This window comes from Xenopus laevis, chromosome 6L, assembly GCF_017654675.1.
Source record: "Xenopus laevis strain J_2021 chromosome 6L, Xenopus_laevis_v10.1, whole genome shotgun sequence".
Lineage (NCBI taxonomy): Eukaryota > Metazoa > Chordata > Amphibia > Anura > Pipidae > Xenopus > Xenopus laevis.
The window spans coordinates 1,480,001-1,503,978 of record NC_054381.1 but is presented as its reverse complement, the minus strand read 5'-3'; the positions used below and the strand labels follow the sequence as shown (position 1 = coordinate 1,503,978).

Genomic DNA, 23,978 nt, shown 5'->3' with positions numbered 1-23,978 from the left:
AATTATAAAAATCAATATTGTATCATGATTTATTGTCTAGCATAAACTATATCTATATGCAGTATGGGTTCTGAAGTAGAAGCTATATTTTGTATATAGGCCAAACATTAGAAAGTATTTTTTTTTATATTTTATAACCAAATGTTGTATTGGTTATAAGAGAAACAGGAAAGATTTAAAGGAAACACAGTGAACAAGTTGAAAATTATTTATAGATTTCAGTGTTTCAGAGCAATTTTTGGTGCATTGTGGCACCAGCACAGTTTTCCTGTCTGGATTCCAATAAACCCACCCCCATCCTTGGGTCTCATGTTATGTTTGTTTGTTTTTTAATCAGAACAAAGAGGATATTTTGCTTCCACTGATCTAAATATTTTAAATAGTAATATCCATAAAGGTTCAAGTGGGACTGATGTTGATGTTTCATAATCAAATCAGGTTCACAAATGTTTAGATGTTGACTAAACATCTAACCCTCGATATTCGACTGGGGAAGGAAAATCCTTCGACTTTGAATATCGAAGTCGAAGGATTTTGCGCAAATACTGCGATCGAACGATCAAAGGAATAATCGTTCGATAGAACGATTAAATCCTTCGGATCGAACGATTCGAAGGATTTTAATCCAACGATCGAAGGATTATCCTTTGACCAAAAAAAGTTAGCCAAGCCTTTGGGGACCTTCCCCATAGGCTAACATTGAGTTTGGTAGCTTTTAGGTGGCGAACTAGGGGTCCAAGTTTTTTCTTAAAGAGACAGTACTTCGACTATCGAATGGTCGAATAGTCGAACAATTTTTAGTTCGAATCCTTCCATTTGAAGTCGAAGGTCGAAGTAGCCCATTCGATGGTCGAAGTAGCCAAAAAAACACTTCGAAATTCAAAGCATTTTTTCTTCTATTCCTTCACTCGAACTTAATGAATGGGCCCCTGTTTCACTCTGCATTGCTGTTATATATCGACCACCAGGACCAACTGCACAATTTCTGGACAACTTTGCTGCTTGGCTTCCTTACTTTCTTTCATCTAACATCCCATCCATCATATTAGGTGACTTTAATATACCCGTTAACAACATTAACAACTCTTCTGTCTCTAAACTTCTTTCACTATCCTCCTCCCTAGGCTTATGTCACGGCCGGCACCCGATACCAGAACAAATGCTAAGCACCCTGGTCTCGGCTTGGCTTCACCAGTAGTGTGACCACCGTTGGGCTTCGGGAGGAGCCCTCAGTTTACTTGGGTGCCACCTGGACTTAACGAGGGGTGCAAGGCGAGATGTTCTGGCTGGCGAAGGGGCACGGCTGTTAGCAGAGTCTTTTGGGCCAAAGGTCAAGGTACAAATGGAGCAGGCAAGAGAATCGTCATACAGGCTGGGTCGAGGCAGGCAGATATCAAGAATCGTCAGGCAGGCAAGGGTCAAACCGGGTTGTCAATCAAGGGGTTAAGCAGAAAGAGTTGTCGTAGGCAGGCAAGGGTCAGGATACAGAATGCAGAATAGTCAGGAACAGGCTGGGTCAAACACGGGTAATGGAGTATCATCTTCTCCTCTACCTCTTTCTGTTGGAGTTCCTCAAGGCTCTGTCCTGGGACCATTACTATTCTCCCTCTATACTTCCTCCCTTGGCAAATTAATAAATTCGTATGGTTTCCACTACCACCTCTATGCTGATGATACTCAGATCTATCTCTCATCTCCTGATCTCAACCCAGAACTCCTAACTCGCGTCTCCTCCTGCCTGTCCGCTATCTCTACCTGGATGTCACAACACTACCTTAAATTAAACCTCTCTAAAACTGAAATGGTTCTCTTTCCTCCAACTAACACCAGTAACATCCTGGAAGTATCCATCATAGTTAACAATTCCACTATCACCCCCTCTCCCCAGGCCCGGTGCCTTGGGGTTATCCTAGATTCTGCCCTGTCATTCACTCCTCATATCCAGTCACTTATTAAATCATGTCACTTCCACCTAAGGAACATATCCAAAATACCATCATTTATCACCCAAAATGCTGCCAAAATTCTTATTCACTCTCTCATCATATCGCGTCTAGACTACTGTAACTCTCTTTTAATTGGGCTCCCCTTCCAGAGACTGTCAGCTCTCCAGTCCATAATGAACATTGCTGCGAGGCTCATACACCTCAGCAACTGCTCTTCCTCTGCCTCGCCATTCTGTCAATCCCTGCACTGGCTTCCATTACCTTTCAGAATCAAATTCAAATTAATGACACTGACTTTCAAAGCACTTCATAACTCTGCCTCACCCTACATCTCTGAACTCATCTCTATATACTCACCCAACCGCTTACTACGCTCCTCTACTGACCTGCTCCTCAACTCTTCTCTCATTACCTCCTCACATGCTCGCATTCAAGACTTTGCAAGGGCTGCACCCCTCCTCTGGAACGCTCTCCCACGGTCTGTCCGACTTTCTCCCAACCTTTCTGCTTTCAAGAAATCTCTGAAAACGCATTTCTTTCGAGAAGCCTCCCCTCACTCTGCTTAACTACCAAACGCAACACCACATACAGTACCACATTTCTCACCCACTTAATTCGATCTTGACCACTGCCACACCTTGTGTATTACTCCCTTCCCTTTAGACTGTATGCCTATGCATAGGGCCTTCCTCACCTTTGTGTACCTGTATTGATTGTGATGTTTGTTACTCCATATGTTCTATGTATTGTGAGACACCAGCTGGAAAAGTAATAAACGGTGTCTATATTTCACCTAGGTTTCTTACCTATACATGGTGAGGGGTAACAGGGAATAGATATAGGGAGAAAAACCAGCTTATGGGTTTTCTCTGAGTTATTTTGAATCTCTGGTCTGGGTCCTGGAGTCCAGAGGCTTTGTAGAGCATTGGGTGGGATGAAGCTTCCATTCCAAGGTCCATTACGGATTTTGTGCCAGGAGCATGTTCAGCTGACTGAATAGTAAAACGGTGAGAAGGGGGAAGTACTGAGAGGAGAGATCAGGCTCCCTAAAACCAATCCAGCCACACTCATTGGGAGAGGTACTGGGGCTTGTAATGAGGAATTGAAAGTTCCTGACTGTTTGGATTTATGCCATGCTGAAATAAGCTGTTTTCATTTTACACTTGAACTGTGTTATTTTGCTGAATAAACGAGCAGGCCCAGTCCTGTTTACAAACTCCACTTGCTGATCCCTTCATGTTATTCAAGCACTGCAGCCACCAATTGAGCAAATCCCCACAGTATATAATTCATATGATTTAGTTGTATAATCACATTTACTTTACAGTGCTATGCAATATGTTGGCGCTATATAAATACATGTTAATAATAATAATTATAATAATAATAAAGAGAGCCAAGCCTTTAGAGGAAAACCAGATGCAGCCTGGATCATAACATTCCCAAGGCTTAGCCTCCCCAAGCCTTATTGAAAATCCTCCAATGATTCCAGAACTAATGCTTCCTGAGACTCACAGGAAAATCCCTTTGGAACTCTCCACCCCAAATGTTTGTCTACTTGAGCTATTAGTGTCCCATATACTGGGGCCTCACCTCATTCTCACTGGGATTATACTTATGTGTAACTTTATTTGGAAATATAGATTTAGAGAATAATTATGTTTGTAGTGTAAATTATCATCATATCATACACGAGAGCCATAATTATTCTCTAAATCTATATTAGATATTATTTGAATATTTGTATCCCACTGTTTCTTGCTTTGCTTCTATTGGATTCCCAGTAACATGGGACATTTACCTTTAAACAAACTGTCACTGTGTTATACATGGACCTATTCTCAGTTCTCTTTCAGTTGGTCTTTATTTCTTTTATGGTTTTCTAATTTGCCTTCGTATTCTTGCTCTTTCCTAGATGCAGCTGCAAATGCTGTTATTATTATTATTACTATCATTATTATTATTATTACTATCATTATTATTATTACTATCATTATTATTATTATAATAGAGAGTAGAACCCTGCACTACAGTTTCAGAATTGGAAGGGAAAGAAGAAAGTTCCAAGTGCCATTGTATTGGGGTTACTTGGAGTAATATCATTCAGTAAATCCATATTAGACACCACAGGGGTAATTTACTAGTCGCTGGGTGCAAGTGTAAGAGCAGTAAGAGAACAAGTGCATTGACCACTCACTGTATGAGGTGCTGAATCACAGATCCATTTCTCTGTGCAAAGATCAGTGACCCCAGCCCTGGCCATAGAACATGTGCTAATCAGAGGGCCCCAGTATAGGCTGTGCCTCCGGCCGCTCCGTATATTATATGTGTGAATGAAGCACAAGGTTACAGACATTATTCCATTCACATTATTCTGCAGGTCACTTCTGTGTGTAACACAATGCAGAGATCTGTGGCTATTTGTCCAATTCCTCACACACTGGGGAAAGTACAAACCAATGGCCAATTGTGATTTTCTTTTGTACTATGAACAGTCATTGGGACATTGTATAAAGGTTCTTATATGTGACAGTCCTAAATGTGAGGCACCCCTAGTGATTGTAATCACTTACCTGATACCCTGTCAGCAGAAAACTGCCCCAGCCCTGTGCATAACATTTGGCACCCCAGTGATTTAGACTTGCTTTCTCCTTTAAATGAGAAGAAAAGGCTTGCTGCACTTGGGGGTGTCAAATGTTAGGCACCCCCAAGTGATTGTATTGACTTACCTGAAACCCTGGGCTGGTGCTCCTATCAGCAGAATAGGGGTTATACCAGTGAGCACCACGGAACGATCCTCTTCTGTCTTCTCGGGGTTGCACATGTGCATTAGAGTGAAAAGCTGAACTTTAACTAAAAAGTCGCTATTTCCTTCTACTGCGCATGCGTCTGCCCCACGAAATTTGAAGAAAGAAGAAGTCGGAAGAGAATCGCTCAGTGGTGCTCACTAGTATAACCCCCGGCCAGTGCAGTTTTCTGCTGATAGGAGCACCGACCCGGGGTTTCAGGTAAGTCAATACAATCACTACGGGTGCCTAACATTTGTCACCCCCAAGTGCAGCAAGCCTTTCCTTCTTTAAGTAGTATTGGATACATTTATATTTGTAACATTTATTCTTTTTACTTTGTGTCCTAAAGATACACTGTATCACTATGTACAGCCGCACTGTATCACTGGGGGTAACTTGTTCAGCCTCATCATTTGCCGTCATTTTATGTCACTACACCTCACACTGCCAATATATTATTATTATTTTATACACAACCCCAACTTCTTAGCTTTATACAATCCATAAAGTGTTCAGTGTATTTATTCATTAGTCCATGTGAGTCACTTTATGGTTTTATACAAGAACTTTATGGGCAAATATTTCCTTCTCCCCTTACAGAAACCACAAGATGATATTGTTCTAGTTCTCCCCAATGTAAAGTTAATTCATTATTGACATTTAACTGGAGCTAATGACGGGGTTCCTTCTCCCACAAGACTTACAGATCATTTAGTTGATCAGATATAAAGGTTCTGCCAACAATCACTTCTTATAATCAATTGATTTCATTTACTGCTGCTTCATTCCTACATTACAGTAACATTTCCCTTTCTCTCTCATATTATTCCCAATACACAGTCACTTAGTCTTTCAGGTTCCACATTCAGGTGTCAGATATTCCTCAGATCTGTATAATAAATCAGTGTAAACTCCAAACATACAGATTTACCTACAAAAACAACCAATAACTGATACAAGAGATTAAGAGGGCCCTGCACAAAAGAGCTTATAGTCTAAGGGGCAGATTTATCAAGGGTCTAAGTTGATAAACTTGAAATTAATGGGAGTTATTTAAACTCCCATGAACTCAAAATGCGATCAATTGCAATTTTTTAAAAAAAAATTGGCAAACTTGAGTGAATAGGATTGACCTGAAAATTTGAATAGAATTCAAATCGAATTCAAATCAGAAATCAGAAAAAAACTCGAATGTCAGGAAGGCTGCAAACAACTCCAAATTGATCCCAGGACGTCTCCCACTGACTTAAACAGCAATTCAGCAGGTTTAAAGTGGGAAATAGTCGAATCTGAGTTCTTAAAGGGCCAGTGTATGATAAATCTCAAAAATCAAATTCAAATTTTTAAAAACTCGAATCAAATTTTAACAATTCGCTATTTGAATTTCACAGTTTTGGCCATAAAAAACTAAAATGTTAAATTCGAAATTCAAATTCAAAATTCTAAATTCATATATTGACCCTTGATAAATCTGATCCTAGTCTGGTTATTGGAGTCACTGGGGCTCATTTATCAACATGACCTTAGGCAGTAACCCATAGCAACCAATCAGCGCTTGGCTTTTTTTCAGACAAGCTGCAGGCAGAACGATAAATGCAGCAATTTGGTTGCCATGGGTAACAGTCCATGGGCAAATTTGCCCAGGGTTGATACATGACCCCACTTACCCTGGCAGCCTTAGCCCAGACAGACTGTGAGACTTCAGTTTTATATTTTCTTATTTCTTACTGTTCCTCTTCCATCCAAACTACTACCTAGTTGCCGGGTAACTAAGACGTAGCAACCAAACAGCAGTTACCATTTCAAGCCTGGAGCTGCACAACTGATTTAGATCCTTCAGAAACCACATAAAACAGACCAACTGTTAGAATAACACCGTGTTCATCATACTAATAGTGCAGGAGAAACATCATATTCAAGGATATCTATAAATACTGGTTCTGGTATTGGCCCAAATAAATAGCACAACCCAAAGGTATAACCCACATCTTTTTATTATTCTCAGAGCCAGTGATTTCTTATCTAGGGGGCACTTACTGTAAATACACCCCCAGCATATTGGTGATGCTCTGTACCACTATACAGAGAAAGTACATTATATATTGGACTGTACATGTAACTGGATTAAGTGAGGAAAGTAAAGGTGGCCATACACGGGCAGATAAAAGCTACAGACCGTGTCGGCAGTTTATTGGCCCGTGTATGGGGGCCCCCGACTGGCTTCCCCGATCGAGATCTGGCCGAAAGTCTAGGGGTGCACTGCTGGTACCGACTGCCGCTACAAGTCACTGGCATTTCTCAGTATATGAGTATTACAGGACTTAAAGCTCCAACAGTTCACTCAGGAAATCAGCCAATTAGCAGAACTTGCTGCAAAGTGTTTTATTTTGGGCTAAACGGGCCTTTATCAAGTGTTATATACAAACATACAAAGTGCATACATTTATAGTGTAACAAGGAAGTGATGTCATCACCTGAGTAGGCGGGTTAATTATCACAATTAGCATAAGTGTTCATCTGTTACAGGTGTGGAGATAGAGTGCAGAAAAGCAAACAAAGTAACATGTATGTTCTCAATGATAAACATATTGATATCAACATAGTTTCAAAGTCCATAGTAACGCTGCAAGTCTGTTTCAATAGTTCATCGTTGAGCTGCAGAAAAGCCTAAGAAGGCAAACAAACATAATGGAACTGCCCCCTACTTAGGCCTACCAGAAAAACTTGATAAAGTAAAATAACCTTAGTCTTACCCATAATCCTTATCTGGATTCTACGTATAGTATTCACTATTTCTTGCTTGTATATATTGGGTACACAAAAGTAACTTTATCTGTGAAGGAAGAAGGTAAAGTGTTAGTCAGACCATTTAGGGACAAAATTATTATCCAAGAAAACATTTTCTACTCCAGCTGTCATTTAGCCCTTTAGGTTGCAATGTATCTAGTTTTTATATCCAGAAAGCTTCTCTCTGTAATTGGAATTTCTGTACATCACCTCCTCTTTGTAATGGTTGAATTATTTCTAGTACTGTCCACTTTAATTGAGTAAGATTATGGTTTGCTACATTAAAGTGCCTTGCGACTGTTGTATCTGTCGATTTTTCCCTTTAGTATAACTAAACAGTGGTGGTTTTATTAGCACATTTCTGAGGCATTTGTCTTGTAATAATATAGGCCAATATCTATGGACTACACATTCAATATCTTTACTATTTTTATTGAACTGACTCACAAAGGGAAGGCATTTTTGTTCATTTTTAGTCTTATAGGAAAGTAGGTTTTCTCTGGGCATCTCTTGAACCTCCTTGGCGCATGTATCTATTAGTTTGGGTTTGTACCCTCTTTTAATAAATCTCTCTTTTAAGGTATTAGATGCCACTGTGTAGTCCTTTTCTTGTGAGGAGATTCTCCGGGCTCTAATAAACTGACCTTTCGGTATAGCCCTAATTACATTGGGTGTGTGATAGCTGGAGGCATGCAAAATATTATTTTTATCAGTACTTTTCCGGTACAGGTTAAGTATTTATTAACCCATTCTCAATTGTTATGGTGACGTCCAAAAAATTGATTTTAAAATTGATTTTATGGGCCCCTATTTCGGTGGTGAATTTAATCGTAGGATGGGCTTCATTTGTACCATGTCTTCAAACCCGGTTAGTGGCCCATCCCAGATCACCAATATATCGTCCACAAACCTATAGTAACCAGCTATATTACAGGACTTACCTTTGCTAATATTAAGGGGTACAATGTTAGTAGCAGTATGTAGTAGACCCTGATACACATACTCACTCTGCACACACCTACCTGTGTGGTACTATAGGTCCTATCTATGTGACCCACACAGAACAACTTGGGGTTCAATAAGATCTTTCCAGTGATGTTGCCTGTTTAACTGACATGTCCCAAGAACTCCCGGCTACATGTACAGTAATGAGTCCCCGGGAGTTGACAGTAGGCGGGACTAAATAAATGTAACTGTAAATACAAATAATAAATAAAATACAGGGGCAGATACACGTGATCCTTCCTATACATTATAAGCACAATTCCCACTGTAACCTGTACAAATACTGATCATTCATGAGGGTAAAATAATTTTAGGAAGTTAATAGTACAGGGTATCTGGGAGTGCTGGGAGTTGCACCTCTACAGAAACGAATGGGAAATGAGTATATGAACAGCCTTTGTATATATTAGTGACAGATATCTGCTGTGCTGCCTGCTGGGACCAGTTCATATTGTGTATTGTGCTCAGAGTTACATGTTACACTGTGATACAATCCTGACATTTCTTATACTTTATTTCAGTCAGTTATAGAGGAACAGTAATGAGCCGATACACGAGTTGCTGGAGTTAAAGCTGTAACAGTTCAGAGAGCTGGGGCTGAGCTTACTGTACTACTACTAGGGAAAAGGGGGACTGCAGCTCCTTTATTTTTAATCTTGTATTTTAGGAAAAAGAATTTAAACAAGAAAGATATTTAAAAAGTAAGATTTTTGTGTAGTATTGAAAGTAAGACTTTAAGGAGAACTGCCCCTTTAACCTAGGAAGTTACTTTCACTTTCCCTTTAGTGTTTGTGTCGGAGAGCTGTGCTAATGTTATACATAGAAATGACACAATATATCTCATATATATCACTGAATTAGTCTGAGCATGAGAGGGGCATTTAGTGGGGGCATCAGACAGAGCTGGGGGAATAATTTACTCACCGTTAGTAAGAAGCAGCCGGGGAAATGATCCTGAGCACCAGATGGGATCTTCCAACTCTCCTACACACAAACACACACACACTACTGACACACACACACTACTGACACACACACATGCAGACAGACACACACACACACACACACACACACACTACTAACAGACACACACAGACAGGGCCGGACTGGGAGTTAAAAGCAGCCCAGGCAAAAACATCTAAGCAGCCCGCGTCCGAGCAGAATATAAAGGTTTTAAATGACAACAAATGCTACACAAAACACCATATTCAATAAAATGCAGGAAAAATAACCCATGGCATCCAAGCTCAAGTTAGAATGCAGTTATTGGACCCTGCAAAGCTTTATGTCAGATACGTTTTTTCTATATGTGAAATTTCTCTAAATATAACAAGGTCAACTTAAAGGATTCACCAAAAACCTAGAGAGTTTAAAATCACAGACATTATTGTAAACATTCTTTGAAAAGTGGCCTATTGAGTGCAGAAAATAGGTTAGCTATAAAGCATCAGGCGCTAAGATGCCGCTACAAAATGATGACTATTTCATATATACAGTATAAATACCATAGAACTTATAGTAGGATGGCACAGAGATTATTTCAGAACTCATAGTAGGATGGTATACCTTATTTTGTAGCAGGGCCGGAACTAGGGGTAGGCAGAATAAGTGGCTGCGTAAGGCGCCATCATCGAGGGGCACACTTTAAAGATGATTTTATTTTTAATTCTTTGCGCTTATTCAATAATTTATTTCTATAAACCTGGTACTCGGGCTGCCGGGCAGAACGGAATTCACCTCCCGCCTCACCTTCCTCATCTTCTCCCTACAGCTTAAGAGCCGCTTCTGTGTGGTGGGCTTGTTTGCCAGGTACAGGGGCAGTATGATGGATGGCTGCATATACATATTTATATAAATGGAAAGTTTTATTCATTAATGTATTGTACACTTTCTTGCTTTCTTTATTTAAATATTGTCATGGTAAGGTGGGAAATGGTAATGCCTGAAGGGGGGGGGGGCTAATTGAAACTCTTGTATAGGGAGCCAAACTAAATTGGTCCAGTCCTGTTTGGTAGAACTACAACTCTCTCATTATGGCTAGCCAACATTAACTGTTCCTCCAAATAGTTTTACAGATAATTCATTGGGGTTGGAAGCAGATGAAATAATGAATTATAGGTTGGCATACCAGCTAAATGTGAGAGCTGTAGTTCTACCACCCTTAGCAGTATGATAAACATAATCATTGCTAGCATGTGCTGTATTAGGTAACCATTATATTAATCAATGAGCTCTTGTACATTTCCTTCTATTTTAATGACAGTTATTGTTAAAAATCAGGCAGACATCTCCTATTTTGAGCATTTCCCCGTTGCTGCCAATTACAGTCAGGTACAAGTTCTTACTGTTTTGTCTTTAGCTTGGGCCTGTTATGCTCAGCTGCTTTACTGATTCCTCTCTGTGCAGATCTGTTCAGCTCCAGGCTGAGAGGGTTAATTGATTCCTGCAGGTCGCACAGCCCCAGTCCCCACGGAGCCAGAGAGATAAGTTGGCTGCAGGCTCTCAAAAAGAGGCGCGCCTATTTGTATCTTCTCCTATAGGTCAGTGAGTAAGTCACCTGACCTATAGAAAGCATTGGCTGGGCTGGCTGCTGAGCCGTTATGTAAATGTGCAGCACTTCAGGACCCAGGAAGAGGGAGGGAATTATTTCAACTCCTTCACACACACTGCAAAGCTCGTCAGTACGGATGTTCCGATTCTTTATTTCTAATTGCTTCTAGCGGCCCATATACAGAAGGAAGAGGCAGCCCATCGGGCAATTGCCCAATCTCACAGATGGTCAGTCCGGGCCTGCACACAGATGTGATTGCAGGTTATTAACAACACCGACTCCCTTTAGCTCTGCTGCACTTACTGCTTCATCTGAATGTCTGCTCCTCCCCCTCCTGCCATAAAGTGCTCCCCTACTGTCAGCAGTGCAGTAAAGCAATCTGTGTATAATGAGACATTAACATACCCAGGAAGCACTGCTGAGAAACATTCACCCCAATATTTCAGGATCCCCAGTATCTGCTGACTCTGCTCTCTCTGCTGTTACTTCATTACAACAAAGTAGTCGAAGTGTCTCCTAATGACCTGCCTGTAATTCCACAAATGTGACTTGTGCCTTTGTCATATTCATGTGTGTTATATATGTGTGTGTTATATATGTGTGTGTTATATGTGTGTTATATATATGTGTGTGTTATATATGTGTGTTATATATGTGTGTTATATATGTGTGTGTTATATCTGTGTGTGTTATATATGTGTGTTATATATGTGTGTCATATACATGTGTGTTACATCTGTGTGTTATATATATGTGTGTTATATATGTATGTGTTATATATGTGTGTTATATATGTGTGTTATATATGTGTGTTATATATGTGTGTTAGTGTGTCTTTCAGTTTTGCTGTTTTCACAAAATTTGTGGACAGCAGCCCCTACATTGTTTAGTGATATATAAATATATATATAAAAGCTTGGGAAGACTTTGGGAATTTGCAGCCCCTTCTAATTAGTTAAAACAAGGGATTGAGCTACTTCTAGAAAAACAGTTTTTGTTTGTTTCTATTTTGTAACAGTTTTTTGTCTGTATCAGTGTGTGTGTCTGTTTATCAGTGTGTGTTTGTACCTGTGTATGTTTGTGGCATTTTTTCTCTAGTTAATGTGTTGGGTTTGTTTCAATGGCAATGTGCCCTCACATGTATGTGCATCTGTATTTCTCACTATGTGTGTATATATGTGTGTATATATATGTGTGTATATGTGTGTGTATATATGTGTGTATATATATGTGTGTGTATATATGTGTGTATATATATGTGTGTCTGTGTGTATGTATGTGTGTGTGTGTATATATGTGTGTGTATATATGTGTGTGTGTAGCTACATATTCCTTTTTTTCTACATGTGTAACTGAATGACAAACTGTTCCCCAAGAGACAAGCAAACACAGGGAGTATTAGGGAACACAATATATGTTGTAGCCTCACATCTCACACTGTCCTGACTCACAATGTGGCCCCTAATACTGTCTGTGATTCAATAAGAGAAGCAGCCAAAACCCTAATGTGTGACAAATGCACTAAAATAAATGTAACCAGTGGTGTAACAGGGAGTGATAGTGGGTGATAGTGGGTGATAGTGGGTGATAGTGGGTGCAGGATTCACACCCGGGGCCCCTGCCACCCTCCCCCAGTACAAAAAGATCCTGTGATAAAACTTATTGCAGCTCTGGTGGGACACAAGGGATGGGCATCCAGAAATACAAAGAAGGGGGGCACTTACATAATAATTTATATTCTCTTGCCATATATATTTATATTCTTTTGTTTTGTTCTTTGTTAGATGAGCACATTTCTTAATAACTCCAGTAAAGAGCTGCCACAAGATTAAGCAAGGCTTAAATCCAGGAGTTACCACCCCTTCAAATGGACCATCCCAAATTTATTCAGTTAAGTTTGCTGCCTATTCTCATGCAATTCCATCTTAGCTCCTCCCCTTCCCTCAGTAAACTTCCTGCTCCTCCCCTTCCCTCAGTAAACTTCCTGCTCCTCCCCTTCCCTCAGTAAACTTCCTGCTCCTCCCCTTCCCTCAGTAAACTTCCTGTTCCTCCTCTGTGTGAGGAAGAATAAAATGAGAGCAGATGTGCATGTGACAGATAGAGAGTATTAATGAACTTGTGTATAAATAGCTGAGTAATTTCTTATTTTCACATTATTAAATCTTATAGGTACAAGTTGGGTGTTAGTTGCCTTCAATCATTTTCTCCAGGACATTTGCCACAAATCACATTGACCCCTTCAGTTCCTTGTCCCACTGTCTCATTGAATCTTTAACTCTATTCTCTTCTCTTATTTATATTGATATTTTCACTCTGTTGATTTATTCCACAATCACCTCTCAGTTTCTAATACCCCTATGTCTCCTCACTCCTCTATATATTTGTATAGCTATAAATATCTCTAATATTAGATTTATACTATTAATATATCAATATATTTGAACCTGTCCTTCTTCAACCTTTTTGTTTCTGCTTTAAGCCCACCTTTGCCTATTCCTCCCCACAATGTAAGTACAGTACTATCATGTCTTCTATTTAGGGATACACCCAATCCAGGAATCAGTTCGGGATTCGGCCTTTTTCAGCAGGATTCAGATTCGGCCGAATCCTTCTGAATCTGAACTTTTATATGCAAATTAGAGACGGGGAGGAAAACCGCATGACTTTTTGTCACAAAACAAAAAAGTAAAAAATGTTTTCCCCTTCCCACCCCTAATTTGCATATATATATATATATAATCTGTGTCAAACGACCGCACTCTGAAGACTGGACTTTGCTTAATCTTTGTGAGCGCAAAGTCCAAAAATTCATATAGAGATTTGTTTGCAAGGATCCGCACACCAATGTTATTTTCATCAAAAATAGTGTTTTATTTAGTACATAGATCCGACGTTTCGGCCCACATTTGGGCCTTTTTCAAGGATAATGGATGTACATCAAAATGGTGCTTTTATACCTCTCCCCCATTTGAATCTGGCGCCAAAAGTGACGTCATTAACCTCCCAAAACATTTTTCTCTCACCCATAGTCCTGTAACTTGTATATTCCACGTAATACAGAAAACCGCAAAGGCAACGTTTTCTCACACAGAGACCAGGGCTCTATAAATGCAGTGGTTGTGTTATGTGTAGTATATTATGATATTAGCAAATGACTCCCACCAGCCACAAACAGGGAAAAGATATAGAATAAAACATAGGATGACGTGTATCACTACAATGGTGATATATATATTATTAAATGTCCCTGTGGATTGATTTATTGCGGAAAACCCATTAGACAATTGAAAGAGCGAATTGGGATTCACAGATGAAGCATCAGAGCAGCATTAGACCCAAACACAAGTGAAACAGATAAAAAGGAAAAGAAAGAAGAAATATCTGAGCAGTTAGTTGTGAAACATTAGGCAGAAGCCAGACCCAGCCCTTGTTCCTTCAGATTCCCATAGACCACATACCCATGAGACCAAGGGCTGGTGACTATAATAAGGCTCTGCTGAGAAGAGACGCCTTTTGGATATTCTAATTAGATTGTGTGGCTCCACGTGGGTTAAATGGACAATTGGTGCTAAATTGTTTTCTGTAATAACATCGAACTTTCACGTAACTGGATCAGCGAACAAGAAACGATAAAAACGACAAAAGACAGGATTAGATTCAAGGCCAGTTTATTACAACATTGTTTTTAAAAAAATTGAGCCACATTATTTCTTATTTACTATGTCGCATATTTGACACTATGTATATAATTTGTAATCACTTTTACAGATAACAGAACATACATGACACTTCATGGACAATTCACACAGAGCACCGGTGCCACCTAGTGGTGAAAAATTATATACGTGGAATATACAAGTTACAGGACTATGGGTGATAGAAAAATGTTTTGGGAGGTTAATGACGTCACTTTTGGCGCCAGATTCAAATGGGGGAGTGGTATAAAAGCACCATTTTGATGTACATACATTATCCTTGAAAAAGACCCAAATGTGGGCCGAAACGTCGGATCTATGTACTAAATAAAACACTATTTTTGATGAAAATAACATTGGTGTGCGGATCCTTGCAAACAAATCTCTCTCTCTCTCTCTCTCTCTCTCTCTCTCTCTCTCTCTCTCTCTCTCTCTCTCTCTATATATATATCAATTATCTTCAGAGCAGCACTCTCTTTAAAAACTTGGTAATTTTATTGTTGCATAGTATCAAATACCCAACGTTTCGGTCCACGTTTAGACCTTTTTCAAGGATGATACAAAACTTTAAAAACTGACATTAAATAACAAAGTGCGGTTTGGGGATAAGAACAGTGATGGAGGGATTATAGAGAGGCAAAGTGGGGCCATTGGGAGAATTACACAGGGAGCCAATACTGGAGTTGAACCCCATTGTGAAGTCAGAGACACTTTGGAACACATATTCAAACACAAGAGTGATTAGGACCCCGTAAGCATCAAGACTTTCCACCGTCTCCTTAACAACGATATGTTTGAACTTTACTGTGATAGAGAAGAAAAGAAGAGAGGCAATGTGACTATGATGGAGAGAGAAGCAATTAAAACCCTTAAGGACAATAAGGACATTGTTATTCGCAATGCGGATGAGGCTGGTGGGATAGTGATTATGGATTATTCATATTACCATAACGAGTTGCTTTCACATCTATCAGATACTGACAATTATGGCAAATTGTTATTTAATCCTATGGATAAATATAAAGTAGAGCTGTGTAATTTACTGAAAATGGCAAAATTGCAAGGTTGGATTACGGAGAACATGTATAAGTATTTGATACCAACATTTCCAGTCATACCGGTGATTTATACGCTGCCGAAAGTACACAAAAATAGTGAAAACCCACCGGGTCATCCTATAATATCTTCCCGAGGCTCTCTAAATGAGAATATTGCACATTTTATTGATTATCTAGTGCAACCAGGCATCCAGAAGATCGGGAGCTATTTACAGGACACTAATGATTTTCTCAGAATGATACAGAGTGTGGATTTACCATTAAATGATCTGGTGATGGTTCCATTAGATGTACTAAGCTTGTACACTTGTATAGCGCATAAGGTGGGGGTAACAGCTGTGAGAAATTTGATATTGCGGAACCCCGAGTATGTGGGTCCTCCAACGGAGTTTGCGCTGTCTTTGCTGGAGTTCATATCGTAATAACTTTAAGTTTGAGAATCAATATTATCTGCAACGCACTGGGACCGCTATGGGGTCACGAGTAGCTCCCACATATGCCAATGCGTTCATGTAGGAATCTGAAACCCAACACATTTTTTCACATAATTTGTTTCGGAGATATGGCGCTTTTTACAGGCGCTATATCGACGATATTTTCTTTTCATGGTTGGGGCCCATTGGAGAACTAATTGAATTTGTGGAGCAATTAAATCAATTGGATAGTCCAGTAAAACTTAAGAGGAGTTTCAGCAAGGACAGCGAAAATTTCTTGGACGTGACAGTAAACAAAAATGGAGGGAGGTTACAGACGTGTATATTTACCAAGTCGACTGATAGGAACAACAAACTGCATCACTGTAGTCACAGCCCCAGACACTTAGGGACAAATTCACTAAGCGCCGAAGCGCCAAACGCTAGCGTCAATTCGCTAGCGTTGGGCATTTTCGTTACTTCGCAAATTCACTAACGAACGCTGGTGTAGATTCGCTAGTGTTACTTTGCACCCTTACGCCTGGCGAATTTTCGCTAGCGACGTAACTACGCAAATTCACTAACGCGCGCAGTGTACTGAACGCTACCTTTTACGCTAGACTTCCTTCGCCACCTCAGACCAGGCGAAGCGCAATAGAGTAGATAGGGACTGCTTCAAAAAAAGTTCAAATTTTTTCTAAGTCCCAAAAAACACTGGCGTCTTTTCTATATTATGGGTGATAGGCTGAAAAAGATCAAAATTTTTTTTGGGGCTCCCCTCCTTCCCCCCGACATTTCCTGACTCATGGCAACTTAACTATACAGTGGGCACATGTGTAGAGCAAAAAAAAAATGTATTTGATGTTTTGAAGGTTTCCCAGGCATTTGTAGTGATTCTACATATTCCTCCATTGAAATTTGAATTGGCGCCGTATGCAAATTAACCTTCGCTAGCGTAACTTCGCTTCACTTAGCGAATCAACGCTAGCGAAACTTCGCAACATTACGCGCTGGCAAAACTAGGCCTGGCGAAGTGTGGCGAAGCGTGGCGAAGTTTCGCCTGGCGCAACTACGAATCTTAGTGAATTTGCCCCTTAGTGAACTCACTGCCCAAGTCACAAATGTTACGGGCGGCCAGAATTGACAGTGAGATCTCCAAGAGGAGACTGGATTTAAAGGTTATGAGTGAGAAATTTGCTCAAAGAGGCTACTCGAGACAATGGATAACATATGGAAATGGGCAGAGAGTTTAAATTGTGAGGAATTGTTGCAGGTGGGAGACACAACCAACAAACCAGATAAACGGCGACCGAAAGGTGAGATTTACTACACCAGCCAATACAGTTTAAGAAGTTCTGAGGTAAAACAGATGAAACACTGGGATGTAGTAGATACGGATGAGCAGCTGAGAGGGAGAGTGAGTAAGAGACCTAGATTTAGTTACTCACGCTCAAGGAACTTGAAGGAGCAATTGAGTCCTTAGATCTGAGGGACAAGTCTGACAAGAGACATGACAGGTCAGAGGCCAAACATGATGCCTCTTCATTCAGATGTATTGAGTATGTTAGAGCTCACCCAAGGGGAGGCAATATAGAGAAAATGCTATTGAAGAGGGAGGTGTTCTGGATTTATGAGTTGAATTGTATGATGCCTTATGGTATGAAAGGACAAGTTAACTTAAATTGAATTTCTCCTGGAAGCAGATTAGGGTTAGCAGACAATTTGTTCCATTTTACCTCAGTAGTTGTTACAGTGTATTAATTAAGATTTTTAGTAATAGTTACTGTTTCATTTTTTGTCTTTTGTTTCCTTTTAGGATTTGTTACACTTTTTTTTTTCACCTTTTTGCAAGTATTACAAGTTGATCTTTTAAATTATAACACAGACACGGTGTATTCAGGAATATTAAATATTTATTCTCGTATTTATATTTTTTATGGAAATACATAGATGTTTATTTATGCACTGTTGATATGTACATGATGGACATGAAATTGTTAATTTTAATATATATGGATATTCGCTATATGTGAATTGAAACGCATGATTCACACTGAAATGCTAATTGAATGAGGGCACTGATTGGTTTGAGATGAAGCACTTTGTTATTTAATGTGAGTTTTTAAAGTTTTGTATCATCCTTGAAAAAGGTCCAAATGTGGCCCGAAACGTCGGGTATTTGATACTATGCAACAATAACATTACCAAGGGAGTGCTGGTCTGAAGATAATTGTTACATACAAAATTACTGTGCACCCCGCCATTAACAGCAGCTTTGGAGTGTGAATACTCATTGGAAAGTATATGTATGTATATAACCAGGAGTGAGTGTGAGTGTAGGACTGGCCAGACCATTTTGAGTGTGAGTGTAGGACTGGCCAGACCAGGGGTGAGTGTGAGTGTAGGACTGGTCAGATCATTGTTAATGTGAGTTTAGAACTGGGCAGACCAGGGGTGAGTATGAGTGTAGGACTAACCAGACCAGGGGTGAGTGTGAGTGTAGGACTGTGTAGGATTGGCCAGACCAGGGGTGAGTGAGTGTAGGACTGGCCAGACCAGGCCCGGACTAACAATTTATTGGGTCAGGCAATTCCCCAAAGGGCCGCTCTATATTTAGCTTAAGTGAGGGATACTAATTATAAACGACTGTACCTTTCAGGGCATCTGGAGGGCTCTAGGACCGCTCCTCCATCCTAGCTCCCACTGTGGCTCCGCCCCTCACATGCCTCTCCATTCTCTGCTGCTTCTGTCCCTACGGTTCACTGGAAGCCGGATGGGCAGGGCCTCCCGCAGGGTCTCTCACTTCCTGTTTTAGCAGCCGCACTCTCTGCACTTCACTTCAGTTCAGCAGCTCCCACCACTGTGTTTTTACCTAAATGCGGCTGTAAATGCAGCCGTTTCGGGGTGTACGGAGGGGGGCAGGGCCCGGCTGCATGTCCCGAGCCAGGACCCGCCCCCCTCTAGTGAATGTCTTTGGAGCTTGTGTATGAGCAGTATGTCACGGTTGAAGTGGTTTGGGTCTAGAACGTTTAGTTTTTATAGGAGCAGCTCATTTAGGGCAGTGGTGAGAGGACTATAGTAGTAGTCACATTAGGACATGAGATGGCTGAGATATTAGAGTGAAGAGAGTGAAAGGAAGAAGAGAGATGAGACTACAGCTTGCAAGTCACAGTAAGTACGTGTTTGGGGAATAGCAGGGGGTGAGGAGGGAGTTAGTGAGAGTTGAAATGTGACCATATTGTGATCAGAGAGGGGAAATGGGGAGTTAGTAAAATTGGAGGTTGAACAGAGTCTGGTAAATATGAGATCCAGAGCATTACCATTGGAGTGAGAGGGGGAGTCTGAGCACAAAGATAAGCCTAGGGAGGAGGTTAGTGAGAGAAGTTTAGAGACAGAAGAGTTGTTAATGTTGTTAACGGGTATATTAAAGTCACCTAATATGATGGATGGGATGTTAGATGAAAGAAAGTAAGGAAGCCAGGCAGCAAAGTTGTCCAGAAATTGTGCAGTTGCTCCTGGTGGTGGATATATAAGAGCAATGCAGAGTGAAACAGGAGAAAAGAGCCTAATGCAGTGAGACTCAAATGAGGAGAATGATAGAGAGGGAACAGGTGGAAGAACATTAAAAGTAGAGCGGGGAGAGAGAAGCAAACGTACCCCACCTCCAGGTCTGTTAGCAGGTGTGGGAGTATGAGTAAGTATGAGTAAGTATGAGTAAGTATGAGTAAGTATGAGTAAGTATGAGTAAGTATGAGTAAGTATGAGTAAGGTGTAGCCCCCATAGGACAGGGCAGCAGGTGAGGCAGTGTCAGAGATAGGAGTTAGTTCCATGGAACTGCCTTGTTTAACTGTCATTTCTAAGCACTTGTGAAATATTAGCACTTAAGAAATGTTAGCACTCGTGCCATGCCCCATACTCCCCAAAACATAAGGCAATAACCAAACTGATGCTAAGGAGGCCCTGAGTGATAAGACCAGCATCACATCCATCCAACAGGGGAGCTGATAAAATGTATATCTCCTGAAAAAGGTAGATAAAAGGCACAAGAATATGAACAACCTGCCCTAGGACATAGTAAGCGATTAACAACAAGAGCTACAAAACCAACCACTAAATTACAGAGAGGAACAAACATTACAGATTAAGAATAACCAGATTCTGCTTAAAAGGTTCCCTCAGTGACTAGAGGAATACCTGCAATATGGCAATATGATATAAAACCCCACTTGGCAAAGAACAAAAATCCTGCAACTGTTAAAAACAAAAATCTCCCTAGGACATAACTAGAATGATGGCAACGGCCATCTCAGAACTAAAACACCCAGGAAACCACCAGACCGGAAAGAAAAAGTGAGGAGGGAGATCCTACCCCCCTGTCCAGTAGGACAAAAAATAACTGTGGTGAGGAGGAAGTCATGTGATCTTATAGGTCATGATTCATTTTGATTGGCTGTTATAGGTCCTACCTCCAGGTCTGGGAGGGGCAAAGCCCATGTGTACTGACATGTTGGGACTACAAGAAATATTGTTTTTTTCAGGACAACCCCAGCTTTCAAAATATGCTACAATTTTGATGTAATTCTACTTCTGTAAAAAATATAGGCTTCTAAATGTCTAATAAAATGAAACAATCATGCTTCACATAGTACACTTACCATTTCTTTTTTAAATTCTGATTTATTTGAAATTTCAAAAGGTTACAGAAAAAAGAAAAGAGTTTTACACTTCAGAGAATCAGATAGAAGAATACAATGTCCATTTGGCCACTCTTTATACAATAACACAGTGTCATTAATGAAGTAACATTTCCTCTCTGTGTGTAATGAAAACCACAAGTGTAAACATAAAGAATCTACTGCAGAAAGAAGACGATAGAGAAGAAAGAAAAGGAAGAAATAAGATAAGATGAAAAGGAAAGAAGTCAAAATCAGACAGCAGACATAGATATCTCTCGCATGGGATGTCTCACGGATGGGTGTCTCGAAATCTTTAAGCTGATCCCGCTATGCTATTGAATACATACACTTTATCAACTATACAGTGTTTACAGTAATCGTGAAGCACCTACCCTGCTACAGTGGTTTATGTCCTTGGGTCCTCCAGACGAGAGAGTTCAGCTCCCACTTAACCGCATCTTCATGTAAAATCTAGAATATATCAGTTATTGCATGGAGATCGATCTGTCCCAAAATCCCTGAGTCTATGTTTTCCCGTAAGTATCAGGCCCAATCAGGAAATATATCCCCTCTCTAAATAATCTTCCCTAGTCCTGGTTACCTAAATCTGCGTCATCATTTTATACTTGTCTGTATTTTTAAACTGTACCCAATAAAACCATTTCTGATTGTATTTCTCTATATATTGTGTGGTTGATGCTTTATATCCCTCGAATCTCTCAATCTCTATAATCTTTCATATCCAATGTAGCAACCTGGGGTGTGTGCGTTGTTTCCAATTTATGGGAATAAGTAGTTAATAAGTAGTTTAGCTGTATCTAGCAGAATTGGTACAAGAGATTTGTGATAAGCCCGAATTGAGTTGGGGGTGAGGTGAAGAAGTATCTCCATGGGTGCATTTGGGATTTCCACGTCTGTGATCTCTTTAATGACATCTCTTATCAGAGACCAGTAGTCTGTTAGACCTGGGCATCCCCAAAAGATGTGAGTCCCAAACCCCTTTGTTACATCTCCAACATGTTGGTGGGAGTGTATTATATATCTTGGCCAATTTAGCTGGAGTTCTATACCATCTACTTAACAATTTGTAATTGAGTTCCTGGATCTTGTAGCAAGACGAAGTTGAGTGCACTAAACATAGTTACATAGTTAAATTGGGTTGAAAAAAGACAAAGTCCATCAAGTTCAACCCCTCCAAATGAAAACCCAGCATCCATACATACACCCCTCTACTTTTAATTAAATTCTATATACCCATACTAACTATAGAGCTTAGTATCACAATAGCCTTTGATATTATGTCTGTCCAAAAAATCATCCAAGCCATTCTTAAAGGCATTAACTGAATCAGCATCACAACATCACCCGGCAGTGCATTCCCCAACCTCACTGTCCTGACTGTGATGAACCCCCTACTCTGTTCCTTTAAATGAAACTTCTTTTCCTCTAGTCTGAAGGGGAGGCCTCTGGTACGTCATTCTCTTTATGGGTAAAAAGGTCCCCTGCTATTTGTCTATAATGTCCTCTAATGTACTTGTAAAGTCTAATCATGTCCCCTCACAAGCGCCTTTTTTCCCCCAGAGAAAACAACCCCAACCTTGTCAGTCTCCCCTCATAATTTAACTCTTCCCTCCCTCTAACCAATTTAGTTGCACTTAGTCTCTGCACTCTCTCCAGCTCATTTATATCCCTCTTAAGGACTGGAGTCCAAAACTGCCCCCATACTCCAGATGAGGCCTCACCAGGGACCTATAAAGAGACATAATTATGTTTTATCCATTGAGTTAATGCCCTTTTTTTATACAAGACAGAACTTTATTTGCTTTAGTAGCCACAGAATGACACTGCCCAGAATTAGACAATGTGTTATCTACAAAGACCCCAAGATCCTTCTCATTTAAGGAAACTCCCAACACACTGCCATTTACTGTATAACTTGCATTTATATTATTTTTGCCAAAGTGCATAACCTGCATTTATCAACATTGAACCTCATTTTCCAGTTTGCTGCCCAGTTTTCCAGTTTAGACAAATCACTGTGCAAAGTGGCAGCATCCTGCATGGAACCTATAGTTCTGCACAATTTAGTCTCATCTGCAAAAATAGAAACAGTACTTTCAATGGCCACCTCCAGGTCATTAATAAACAAGTTGAAAAGCAAGGGACCTAGTACAGAGCCCTGCGGTACTCCACTAACAACACTGGTCCAATTAGAAAATGTTCCATTTACCACCACTCTTTGTAGTCTATCTTTTAGCCAGTTCTCTATCCAGGTACAAATACTATGTTCCAGGCCAACATTCCTTCATTTAACCAGTAACCTTCTGTGTGGCACTGTATCAAATGCTTTAGCAAAATCTAAGTAAATCACATCCACTGCCATCCCAGAATCGAGGTCTCTACTTACCTTTTCATAAAAAGAAATTAAGTTAGTCTGGCAAGATCTATTACGCATAAAACCATGCTGGCACAAACTCATAGTATTATGATTTACTATGAAGTCCAGTATCTTATCCTTTATTAACCCTTCGAAAAGCTTTCCTACCACTGACGTCAGACTAACTGGCCTATAGTTTTGAGGCTGAGAACGGGATCCTTTTTTGAATAGAGGCACCACATTAGCAATTCGCCAGTCTCTCGGCACTATGCCAGATCTCAATGAATCCTGAAAAATTAAGTAAAGAGGTTTGGCAATCACAGAGCTAAGCTCGCTAATTACCCTGGGATGAATACCATCTGGCCCTGGACCTTTGTTAATCTTAACATGTTCTAGTCTCTTTTGAATTTCTTCATGTGTGAACCATGCATCATTAGTTGTATTACTAGAATTGGGACTGTTAAGAAGGAAACCTTCACTTATTGGTTCCTCATTTGTGTAGACAGATGAAAAATATGAATTTAGAATCTGCGCTTTTAATTTGTTTTCATCAACCAGCTGACCCCCCTCTGATAGTAAGGGTCCCACCCCTTCCTGCTTCATTTTTTTACTATTAACATATTTAAAAAATAATTTTGGATTTTTTTTACTGCTTGCTGCAATATCCTTTTCTATAGCAA

At 40.1% G+C, this 23,978-nt stretch overlaps 1 protein-coding gene across 1 annotated transcript in view; it reads right to left on the bottom strand.

The window, feature by feature from the left end:
• btn2a2.L (butyrophilin subfamily 2 member A2 L homeolog) overlaps positions 1-9,549 on the bottom strand; it is a 93,870-nt gene extending 84,321 nt beyond the window's left edge. Inside the window, exon 1 of the mRNA XM_041565188.1 lies at positions 9,452-9,549. The gene's annotated coding sequence lies outside the window, so the exon portion shown is untranslated. The remainder of the gene's footprint in view (positions 1-9,451) is intronic.
• Positions 9,550-23,978: the final 14,429 nt, after the last annotated feature.